Source organism: Athene noctua, chromosome 5 (genome assembly GCF_965140245.1).
Source record: "Athene noctua chromosome 5, bAthNoc1.hap1.1, whole genome shotgun sequence".
NCBI classification, from domain to species: Eukaryota; Metazoa; Chordata; class Aves; order Strigiformes; family Strigidae; genus Athene; species Athene noctua.
In genome coordinates this window covers 33,450,958-33,461,858 of record NC_134041.1, presented here as the reverse complement: position 1 = coordinate 33,461,858, position 10,901 = coordinate 33,450,958, and the positions used below count along the sequence as shown (strand labels likewise).

General features: G+C 45.8%; 1 pseudogene; it reads left to right on the top strand.

Moving 5' to 3' along the window:
* The first annotated feature begins 9,437 nt into the window (after positions 1–9,437).
* Positions 9,438–10,901, top strand: LOC141961064 (putative C->U-editing enzyme APOBEC-4; annotated as a pseudogene).

Genomic DNA, 10,901 nt, shown 5'->3' with positions numbered 1-10,901 from the left:
TCTCGGCGCCTCGACGGGGCACGCCGCCGCCGCCGCTCCGCCCTGTCAGCGGCCGCCGCGGGCCGGGCCGGGCCGAGCCGTGCGGCCCCTCGGCTCCGCGGCGCGGGAGGCGGGAGGGCGGGCGGCCGCGCCAGGCCCCGCCTCGGCCCGGCCCCGGCCCCGCCGAGGGGCTTCCTGTTTACCGCCGGCCGACAAGTTGCGGCGGACTCAGTCGTGCCTGCCCGGCGCCGCGCCGGGAGCGGCCGCGGGGCTGCCGCTCGCCGGGGCTCCGCCGCCCGGAGCGGGGCGTTCACCCGCCCCCAGCTCCCTGGAAGAGGGACGAGGTGCGGCGCGTCCCGCTCGGCTTCCAGCGGGGACGGGGCCGGCGGGCAGCGCCTCCTTCCCGCCGCCGCCCGGGTGCAGCCGCACCGGCAGCGCCCGGTGCCCCCGGGCGGCCGGGGCAGGTGCCCAGCGCGCAGGGCCGGGCCGGGCCGCCTGGGGGGCTCCCTGCCCGCTCCTGACGGGGTTGGAACTGTTCTAGCACTTAGAAAGGCAAACGGACAGAAGGGGGATTGTAGGGCAAGCTCAAGCTGGACAAGCTTACTTCCCCAAGCTTGAAAGGAAGGAAGTCAGAGGCTGTAGGGAACCCCAGCCCTGCTGCGAGCGGCGGTACTCCAGGTTGTCGCGGCCCTGCTCTGCGCTCGCCCACCGGGCAATTCAGGTGGCTCAGACAGGGGCAGAGCAAGGGCCTTCCTCCTCCTCCTCCTCCTGCCCACCCCAGGCAGGCCGTGCCAGGGCAGGCAGCCCCCACCGTGCTGGCTGGGGGGCAGCCGCGGCCCCCCGCGGCTCTCCGCAACCCTGTGGCCGTCGGCAGAAAACCTCCTCCCCCTGCCAGGGAGAAGCGAGAGCGGGGACAGGGGATGTGCAGATGCGCAGCGGCAGGTAAGAAACCCGTGGTAAACAGCGGAGCCACGAGGAGCAAGGAGCGGAGACGTGGGCTCTGCAGGTCGAGATGCGGAGGGGCACGGGGCAGCGCTCCTGGCTTGCGGAGATAAGGGGATGGGAAACTGGAGGCCTGGGGAGAGTATTCCTACCCCTTCGACCTGTGCAGCTGGCCCTGGGAAACAAACCCCGACGCTCTTCACCTGTCTCGCCGCAAGAGAATGGCTCTTCCTAAGCCAAGGAGAAAAGCTTCTCATACTGAGTCTCTGTAATCAGTAGATTATCATCTTTCCCCCTTACCTCTTTACATAGACTAAACCCACAATATCCTTATTTTTTTTCTGTGGGAGCCCCTTGCTCACACACAAGCCCCTCTGAACCATGACCCTCCTCTTACGCAAGCACTAGCTGCAGACATCAGCATGCTAACACAAGGATCTCAAACCACCTTAAAAACACTGACTTAAGTTGCCTATTGAGCTGTCTTTAGTTACCTGGATTTTTGGACTTACAAAGGGAAGCAGAGAGGAGTTGAATGCACCAATTACTGTGCAAGTCAATGAAAGCAAGTAAGACCTGAACCAGAAAGCTCAGATCTCCTGAACCTCAGCACTAACAGCCAGTATATTCACGTATTTACACACAAGTGTTACTGGCAAGTCTCTCAGGAGCAGTGCTGGTTCGGAGAGACTGTTATCACTTGCAGCTGTTAACGTGAGGCAGCACAGGAAAGCAAGGAACATTATTTTAAGCTACGAAACCAAGATTGCATTGTGTTGTCACGGTTGAAGTGATCAGATGATTTGCCAGGCGGAGCATTGAGTTTATTTGTTTAACACCAAAGTGATCCAGAATATGCTGAGGCAGATACAAGCTTCAATAATCTGACCAGAAACCCCCAACCCAATATGTCTGTGTTTCGTAGAAACCTTCAGTATTTACTTGATTGAAATCTTAATCTAGTTATTTTGTTTACTTATCCCTTAAATTAGTTTACATGAGTAAGCTTCTAGAAGCTGTTTCCGTTAACTCGTTTAGCTGCAAGAGGAAAACTGCAAGATGGCCAGGGCAATACACAGTGCAACTTAGTCTGACAAATTAATTTCATCTTTCTTTAGCCCCTACCTAGGATGCTAGTTCAGAAAAGCACGTAAGCAGTAGCTTTACTTCAGCATGAGCCTAAACCATTCACATCAAAGCAACTAAATTCTTAAGATTCTTTGATGAACTGGAGCCTAGACCCTGGAATCAGAATGAGTTGCAGGCTCAAACCTCCCCGGGACTGAGTCTTGTCCCCACAAGAATTCCGTCAGACGTTGCATTGCGTAGAGCCCTGCAGTCACATTTGCAACAGATTTTCAGTGCAAAAGTGTTTATCCGAATCCTCTGCCAATTCTAATATTTGCAGTTTTCTAGTTCCTTGGAAGTCTGGATTCTGTTGCTAACGGTCTCACTTGGGAGAGGGATAGGTGTAGGCTGGGGTGGTTTGCTCATCAAAGCAGCTGCCAGGGGATGGGATAGTGTTTTCCAACATAGTGTGCCTCTTTCTTATGCCGCAGTATTTGCTTGCTTTCCAGCTAACCAAAGAGGTCAATTCAAATATACTCCCTCTTTCAACGGACCTTGTCCATATTTAGATCCTCAGATGTCATAGCTACAACAGTGTTGTTACACGGAATACAAGAAATTTCTCTCAGACTGGTAGAACCTGTCAAAGTGAATGGAACATGCTGTACTGACTACAAATTTAACAGAAGGACCCAACTCCTGTTATTAACTTTTACCAAAACATGCGTGTCTGTGTATGTGTACATAACATGTATGTGTTTATTTGATCTTTGAGAGAGAAAGGATTGGGCTCAGTCTAGGCTCCTAAAAATCTGATTTCTATCCAGATACTGATTATTTCATACTGAAAAGGAGGAAAAGCGTATGTAATGTTTAACTTCCCTTTAGTTGCATTCTAAGACCATTATGTAGTGTTCAACCCCTTATGTAGACCAAGAGACAGGATCAGAATGCACAGGAGAACATGAAGACAAAGCAGGCTCTGATTAGTCTAAAAGATGTTCTGTAAAGATTTCGAGGACTGAGAACAGCATGAAAAAGCATGAGAACAGTCTGCAACTCGGTTTAGTGGAACTTCTGGTTTGCTGGTTTAACAGACTTTAATCACAAACTCGATCTACACCAATGAGCCACACTCGTGGTTAACTTTGTGTTAAATATTTGGTTCTTTCCCAATCATGTTCACATGCGATAGCTACATTCCTGCCATAATCAAGGTCTGTGCCTGCCCTTTCTACTGAATCAGAATTGTTCCTCTAAATACATCTGAGCACGTATTCCCTCCCCCTTGCACCAAGAAGGAAATGCAAATCCACTTGTGAAATGCAACCTTACACTTCTCACAGTGAAATGTTATATAAGAAGATCCTTTGAGGTCTGGAAAGTTCTCAAACGGCAGATCATTGACCACTTAAGCCCAATGAGAACTTGCTGACTGTCCACAGAGAAATAAGTTAGTCACAGAGTGATGATTTTTCCTTGTTTTCAACTGTTGCTACAGCTGGCATGCAGACACTTTCATGAGCAGATAAAGCAAAAGACCTATAAACCAGCTGGAAATAAAGAACAGCTAGTCCTGCTGCCTCTTCTAGGGGCCTAGCGGAAGGAGAAGAGGAAACAGAAGCCAGCGGTACCCAAATAAGGGAAATATTTGGGAGAGCAAAGGAAAAGGACAAAGTAACCAGGCGATGTAAGAATCGTCCCAGACAGCTTCTCTATGAGAGAAGGGCATCGCGCAGCCTAAAAGGAAAGAAGCCAGGTACCAGAGCGCTGCATGCGAATTAGCCTTACTGGGAAGGGCTGCTCAGTGGGAGACAGGAAAGGAAAACACACAACTGCCTCCTTACTTTTTTTCCAAAAAAGGGAGAACGCTCCTTGCATTACAGAAACCATAAGTTAGGCCGTGGTTTCAAGATGTTCCTTTCAATGGCAGTACCAGCTCAAGCAGTTTCCACTGTCTGGTGCTTGATTGTGCCAGGGGCTAGACCTGTTTGCATGTTGGAAATGCTAGACATTTCCTAGTAACCCTGGCTTTGCATTAAGTGTTTTTACAATATTACATAGTTTTCTTTTTTTCTGTTTTGGGGTTTCTGTTTAAGAAGCAGTGGCTACCACCTCGAGGGCACTACCTGTACATGTGCAACTGTTAACTGGAAGAGAGGATTCCACGAGACAGGCTGTCTGTTCATCCTGTAGAAAATAGGAGAATCTATCGTATAGAATAAAGCCTGTCCAAAGAGACGCCCCCTGCAGTGGATGATGCATTAGAAGGGCATGCTTACAAAAGGAAATAAATACTGTTTCTATTCATACTATCTCATTAATTATTATTTGTCTGGTTTCTTTATAACCACATCTAGTTCCCGCTTTCTGTTTATGGCATATGCCCTCAATTTGATAGCTAACAGGTGCTGCAGACTACAGTTCTTGAGATTGAAACTATTAAAAAAATCACGCACAGGTGAGCCACAAAAGCTACAGAATTTAAGCAGACTATAGAAATGCAAACACGTATCGGTTTTATATTGTGATTTACTGGCTGCGGACTCTGGCCTGTAGCTTGGCTGCAGAGAGCTCTTTGCCACAGTTACTGTATGAGAACCACCTGGTAGTACTCCTTTACATTGTGCACGCCTGAGTTCCTGCTTTCCACTCAATTACACAGTTAGTTTGTCAGAGTGCTTTAGACCCGCTTAACATTCAGCGTGCTGCAATCTCGGTAAAGGACTCAAGGTCCTTTACAGCACAAAGCACCTCACAGGCACTTACCTCATGCAGTCTGTTCCATCAGCACAGGGGCAATACGTTTACGTGCTGCGTGCTGATGTGGAGGGTAACAGAGGGGAGGCAGGTCCTCCATGTTCCTCTTTTGGAAATAAATTAACTTGGAGATTTATATTCTTTAGATGAATGAGTGCCCTGTCAGTACATGTCAGCCAGTAAGAAAAATTGTTGGGATCAAAAATTAAATTTGAATTTCAAACCACTAACTAATCAAAGCACAAGCAATGTTACATTATACACGGTATGTCTGATCTTCCACTGTCTGCAACCTTTGCGATCCTTATTCCTGTGCAAAAAAGGAAAAAACGTGTTCCCCGCTCGCTCTGAACAGCGTTGAAAGATGTGACAATGCAGTAGCAGCTCAGTAAAGAACCAGATAACCAAGTTCATCATAACCTGTCTTGGCTGACACTAGAACTAAATAGGTGCCTTTGAGTAACTGGAAGTATTAACCAGCTTCATTGTAAAATGCCAGAGGAAATGCAACAGAGCTCCCATACAAAAAAAAAAAAAAAACAGATTACTGATTCATAAGGCTGCATAATTAGCAATGCTAATTCAAAAAATTATGTACTTAAGGAAGCAGATCCAGCCTTCCCTTGACCTCTCATTTCAGATGTGATTGCAGTTAGATAGGCATGCACTGTTTCACAAACTGTGCAGTCCAAGAGGAGATGGCATGCTTTTGTATAATCTCAGATCTAGGGGGCATATCTCCTTCAGGAACAGCAAGTCCTTGGCCTGCCGTTTGTTAAGACTTCAAAGCAATGCTGCTTGCAAAACCATGGTCACATCACTGGTAAACTGCACCGCCTGCAACGTCATGCGGAGAAACAACAGCGTGTTTTACTCCCTGTCCCCTGAGCCTTTTCACTCAAGAGGAGGGTAAGTAGTGCCAGCGTACCTCAGGGTCTGCTCTTATACCTGCCCCCTACTCAGTCTGCAGAAACCTCTCTTGGTTCTTTGGAAACAACCTGGAGGAGCAGAGACGGCGGGTCCTAGGAACTGGAGTCTCAGTCGCACATATCGCAAAACACCCAGAAACTTTTCTTAGGCCTTAAGCGCTTTACCAGCTCCTCTGTTCTTTTTCCAGCCACACGTGTCCCTGCTGCTTCAAAGCAGTATCTTTCTCTAGTTTCGTGCTCTATAGCTACTCAGGTGTTTGCAGCAAATCCTCTTGGCTGCCCCCTTCACAAGCTTTGAAGGAAGAAACAAAACCCTGAAGTGCATGCTGAGTACGTGGTTTTCTAAGGCTTGTAACTCAGTCAAATCAAAGCCATATTAACAAAGGGAAAGTTGCCTATGCTGTTGAGATCGTTCCGTTTGTAAACAGTGGGACCGTGCTTCTTCACCTTACTGCTGCTTCACAGAGGAATAAGCAAGTGTTCATGTAAAGGAGAAGACAGGGAGATGGAGTTCACCAATTTCTTCCTTTTTCAAAGAAAGGACTGATTTTCCCGCCTGTTACACACACACACACACACACACACACTTCCATTTGGTATCATCACTGTTGTAACCACAGAGTTTTCTGCCACAGCAGAAAATTCCTATGGACATTGTGATATAAATAGGTCATTTTGATTGCATCAGCTGAATTAAGGAAAAAAAACCTTTCCTGATTTGTGAATCAAGTGGCTCTCATATACAAGTGTCACTCAAAAGATTGCCTTCTTTTTTGCACAAACAGATATTGGGTTGATTTAGCACAGTTCTCGTTTTCCCTAATTGCTCTCTCATCTCCATAAACAGGCTGATTGTCCATAAGAAGCTTCTTGCTTCCAATACATTCACAAATTTGTTATTTATGTTATTGGCTAGTTGGTAGTCAATCCTCCCCCTCATTCCCAAATTACTTGCCATAGTTCATGTTCTTTTCTAGCAAGCTTCAGTTTCCAGAACAAGAAGTGTAACTGTTTGATTAGTTGATGAGCTCTCAGAACTTCCCATTTACAAACATAACTTTCTTTTTCCCTTCTGCTCTGTTTCAGTTTGCTTTGGTTACAGGTATGCACATAGGCCTTTTATGGCCCTGTTGCTGTCTGCTTCGACAGTATAAATCTCTGTTGACTATGAGGATTTTCATCTCCTTAATTTTCACTCTAGAGTCTTTTTCATTTTTCCTCTTGAAAAAGAAGTATTTCCTTCCCTAGAAGACTGTATCACTCTGGTATCCTTTAATCCAAGCACTCCCCAGAGGACTCTGGGTTTAATAATTATATTGGAGTGCCTGTTACTTAAGATACTGGGAGTACTTCCCACTCTATCCAGGGCCTTCCCTTCCTCTGAACAGACTTTTGCCAGGCAGCTCTGTATTTGTATCTAACTAGTTCAAAGCCCAAGGACTTTGTCCCTCCCACCCACTGAGTTATAATCAGAGGGCAGGTCGCATTCATTTCATGCATACATAGTTTCCAGAAAGAGTAAATGTAGAGTTTCAGTTTAAATGCTGTTCCTACAACAAATCCTAGTAATCGTGTGTTTTCAATGGCATTATACATGTTAGAGGTCACAACTAACATGTCCAAAAGTAACTCCATGGCTTAGACTTAAAGCATGAGGAAAATCTGCACAAAGTAGTCTTGTGAACTGTGAACCCCAAAACAAAGTGTGGCATTTCCGAACGTTGTGCACAGACTCAACACTCTTAACCTCTAAGAGATGGTTAAAGTAACAGGGATAAATTAATCATAAATCCTTGTATTACTATCATAGTTGATCCTATTTGCTTTTTTATTCTAAATGACCCATATTAAACTTGAAAACTGTGTCCTCCTTTCTTGCAGGACGTATTTCAAAATACTCAGAAATTCCTAGACCCCATTTCAAGAAGCCAGTCATATAAGAGAGCTCTTTTGGATGCTGAAGACTCTTGAACACCAGGGACAGATTTCTCAATCAGATCTAAGACCAATTCTTTCAAGCGTTCAGGTAAGATGGGCACTCGCTGCAGTTCTCTGCTCTCAGATCTCAATGCTGTTAGTCTAAGCCAACAAAGGATTCCCACTAGCGTAACAGAAAACAGAACATAGGCTTCAATTTCAGCTGAGAGTGAAGATATGAGAAAGAGCCTCATTTTCCAGTTGGCTTGGGACCCTAACTTTTCCCCAGTGCTCAAGTAACAACAGTAAGACATAGTTGTCATCTTTTTTCTTCTCTTCATTCAGTTAAAAGGCAAATAGCTGAAGTGAAGCAAGAATTCGGCTTATCTATGGGTTACTTCTTTTGTTTAATGCTACATTCGTTCTATGTGATTTCACCAAATCCTACAAGGATTTTATTGCCCTCTTAGAGCCCTGCTACAGAGCCAAGTAGGCACCATTAAATCAGATGCCTACTCCATAGCTTTCTTTTGAGCTCTGTTTAGATTTGCAGGGAGGAGCAATGAACAGGAGAATTGCAAACAAATATGTAACCATTAACTTTAGAAATATATATATATATATATATATACACTAGTCCCTCTGTAACCATGTAATGAGTTTTCATTATACATACCACTTGAACAATTAAAATTTCAGGGCTTTACTAAGTACCACAGCCTTGAACACAGAAATCTCTAAATTAGAAAGGGTATCTTTCAAGTGCCGCACAATAAAATCCAGGTTTGGGGAGGCTGGGGTTTGGGGGTTTTGAGTTGTTTTTCTGTTTGTTTGTTTTTACACCATCTCTAAAATATCCCATAGTCAGCTATAACTGCCTGTACACCAGTGACTTGCCTCCTGCACACTCTCTGCATCTTCTGCAGGCTGCACCTGTGTCTCAGTTTCGGCAAGGTGTTGCTCAGGTGAGCTTCTATTTCTTCTTCTCCAAAATCTCCGAAACAGGTTCCTGAAGAACAAATGTCATACTTGTTTGGAATCAACAGAAAGGCAGTTTTGAAACGCAGATAGCAATACATTTACTATTAATGTCCATTGTGTTTCTCTCTCTCTTGTGAATCACGACAATTGACTAAAATCCTTCCACAGCTAAGGAAGATGCTCAGGCATGTTGAGTAGATGCAGTGCATCTAACCCATGGCATGGTTACATGCACCCAAGCCCCCTTCCTAGCTCACTTAAATTTCTGCTTTCTCTGACACTAGAGTAAGTACCGCTATCGCAGTGGCCTAAACCAGTAACCTAGACAGCACATCTACTTCTCCCTCTTTACACTGCATACACTTTGAGCTCCACCAAACCATTTGGAAATGTGCACCTCATAGTCCTATGTATTGGTTCTCTGATGACCATTCTTGTAAATAACCCCAAAAGTCACAAGGGCTTTAGAGACTGCTTGGGGTGTCCAGGCTCAAAGCCCACAGTTAAACATCCCCCGGCGTCTCTAAGTATTCCAAAGAACACCATATTCTGGCCTCCTCTTTCGTCTTGTTGACACACAGCCAGCACTCGTCAGTCCGTTTGATCTGAATCACCAGGCAGCTAGTTGGGGAGGCAATAGTAACTTTCTTCTTCATCATAGGATTTTGAAAAGAAAGCTTGCCACATCACTGGAGTGGAAACTCTGGACCAGTCCTAAAAGGCCAGTGAAGGAAATCAGACGAGTATTTACTGAGCTGGAGCTGCTGAGATGGTAATTATACCTTTTGGGTTTTGGTGGTGTTTTCCTGTTTGCTTTGCCAGATTTCATAAGGCTCATCTGCTAATCAATTCCTGAAAATCATGGCTGGTTTTATTATACAGTTTGTCCTGTCTAGGGTAAGGGAGCAGAGCCGGAGAAATATTTTCAACTTACGTTTTTAGCAAAAAAGGCTAGTTTGTGAAAAGGAAAAATGTTCCTAGGCTGCAAGGGCGCTTTGTTCTGTGTGTCACTAAGTTGCTATACGCTGCTACAAGTTTCAGTACGTTTTTGAGGAGACTGTCCCCTACTATTTTTGCGGTTCAAGTGCCAAATAAATCGAAGGGTTGACTTAAGCTAATACTTCCCCTTTTCACTCAGGACTGTCAGCTATGTAGCTCATAAACGGGGAGATTTTTCAACAGAACTTGAATCCAGGAGAGAAAACAATTTTCCAAGAATATCTGACAAACCAGGGGACTGTGGTAAAGCCCTGTTGCTGGCAGAGACAGAACCACACCTGCGCCAAGTGTCCCTACCACATGCGGGCTGGTGAAGAAGCGAGAGTCCCTTACGCAGAATTTGACAGGGTCTTTGGCTTCCCTTACAGATCAACAGCAACTCTCCGAAACAAACACCTCCTCTTCTGTGAACTGAGGAGTTCCTCAGGCAGCGTAGTCCAAAAAGGCCATGCTACAGACTGTACTGAGCGAGGCTACCATCCCGAATCTGTGCTGTTTGGGGTGGGTGGTTATCTGGATGCAGTTACAGATGCCCATGCAAACATCGGATGCATCGTCCTCTATGCAAATTACTCTCCTTGTAACGAGGTTTACCACTGCTGCGTAAGTAAAATCTACACCCTTTTGTGGAAGTATCCAGAAATCACGCTCTGCATCTATTTCTCTCAGTTTTATCTCACCGAGGACGGTTTCCCCACGGCTGCGTGGAACGGCGAAGCTTTGCGGAGCCTCTCCCAGCCTGTGGCCTGGGGTGACTCTGCAGAGACTGCCTGGGGGGGCCTGGTGTTACCTCCTCTGCAATTTTGTGTATGGCATCCCAGGGTCAGCCCTTCATCACTCAACTCCACCATCAAGAACCCTAGCAGATCAACAAAATCTGCATCCAGTTAACAACTTAACAGGAATTACACCCTACTTTAGGAAAGCCTTTCCACAGGCGAGGCAGGGAAACCCTGCTGTGCAGCAGAAATTAAAGGCCTTTTCTTCTCCTAGTCCGGCCTCCCAGCAGCCTTTCCAAGCGATGAAAGGCAGACTGCTACCTCCGATGTCTCACAGCCCCTTGGTGCTTTTCCCAGGCATGTTTCTGCCCTTTTAGAGGGAACATCTATACCCCAGACCTAAAAATATCGTAAGGCATTTAAAAATGCCAAAGGAATAATTCAGTGACACTCATAATCCTGATTTTTTTCCAAGCAGCAGGCACCTACTCTAAAGATGATACTAACTGAACTGCTTTCTGGCTATCAAACTGAGATCACAGATGGAAAAAAGAAAAAAAAAAAATCAATAAAGTCACCTCCTACAAAAGTTAACCCACAGAATAAC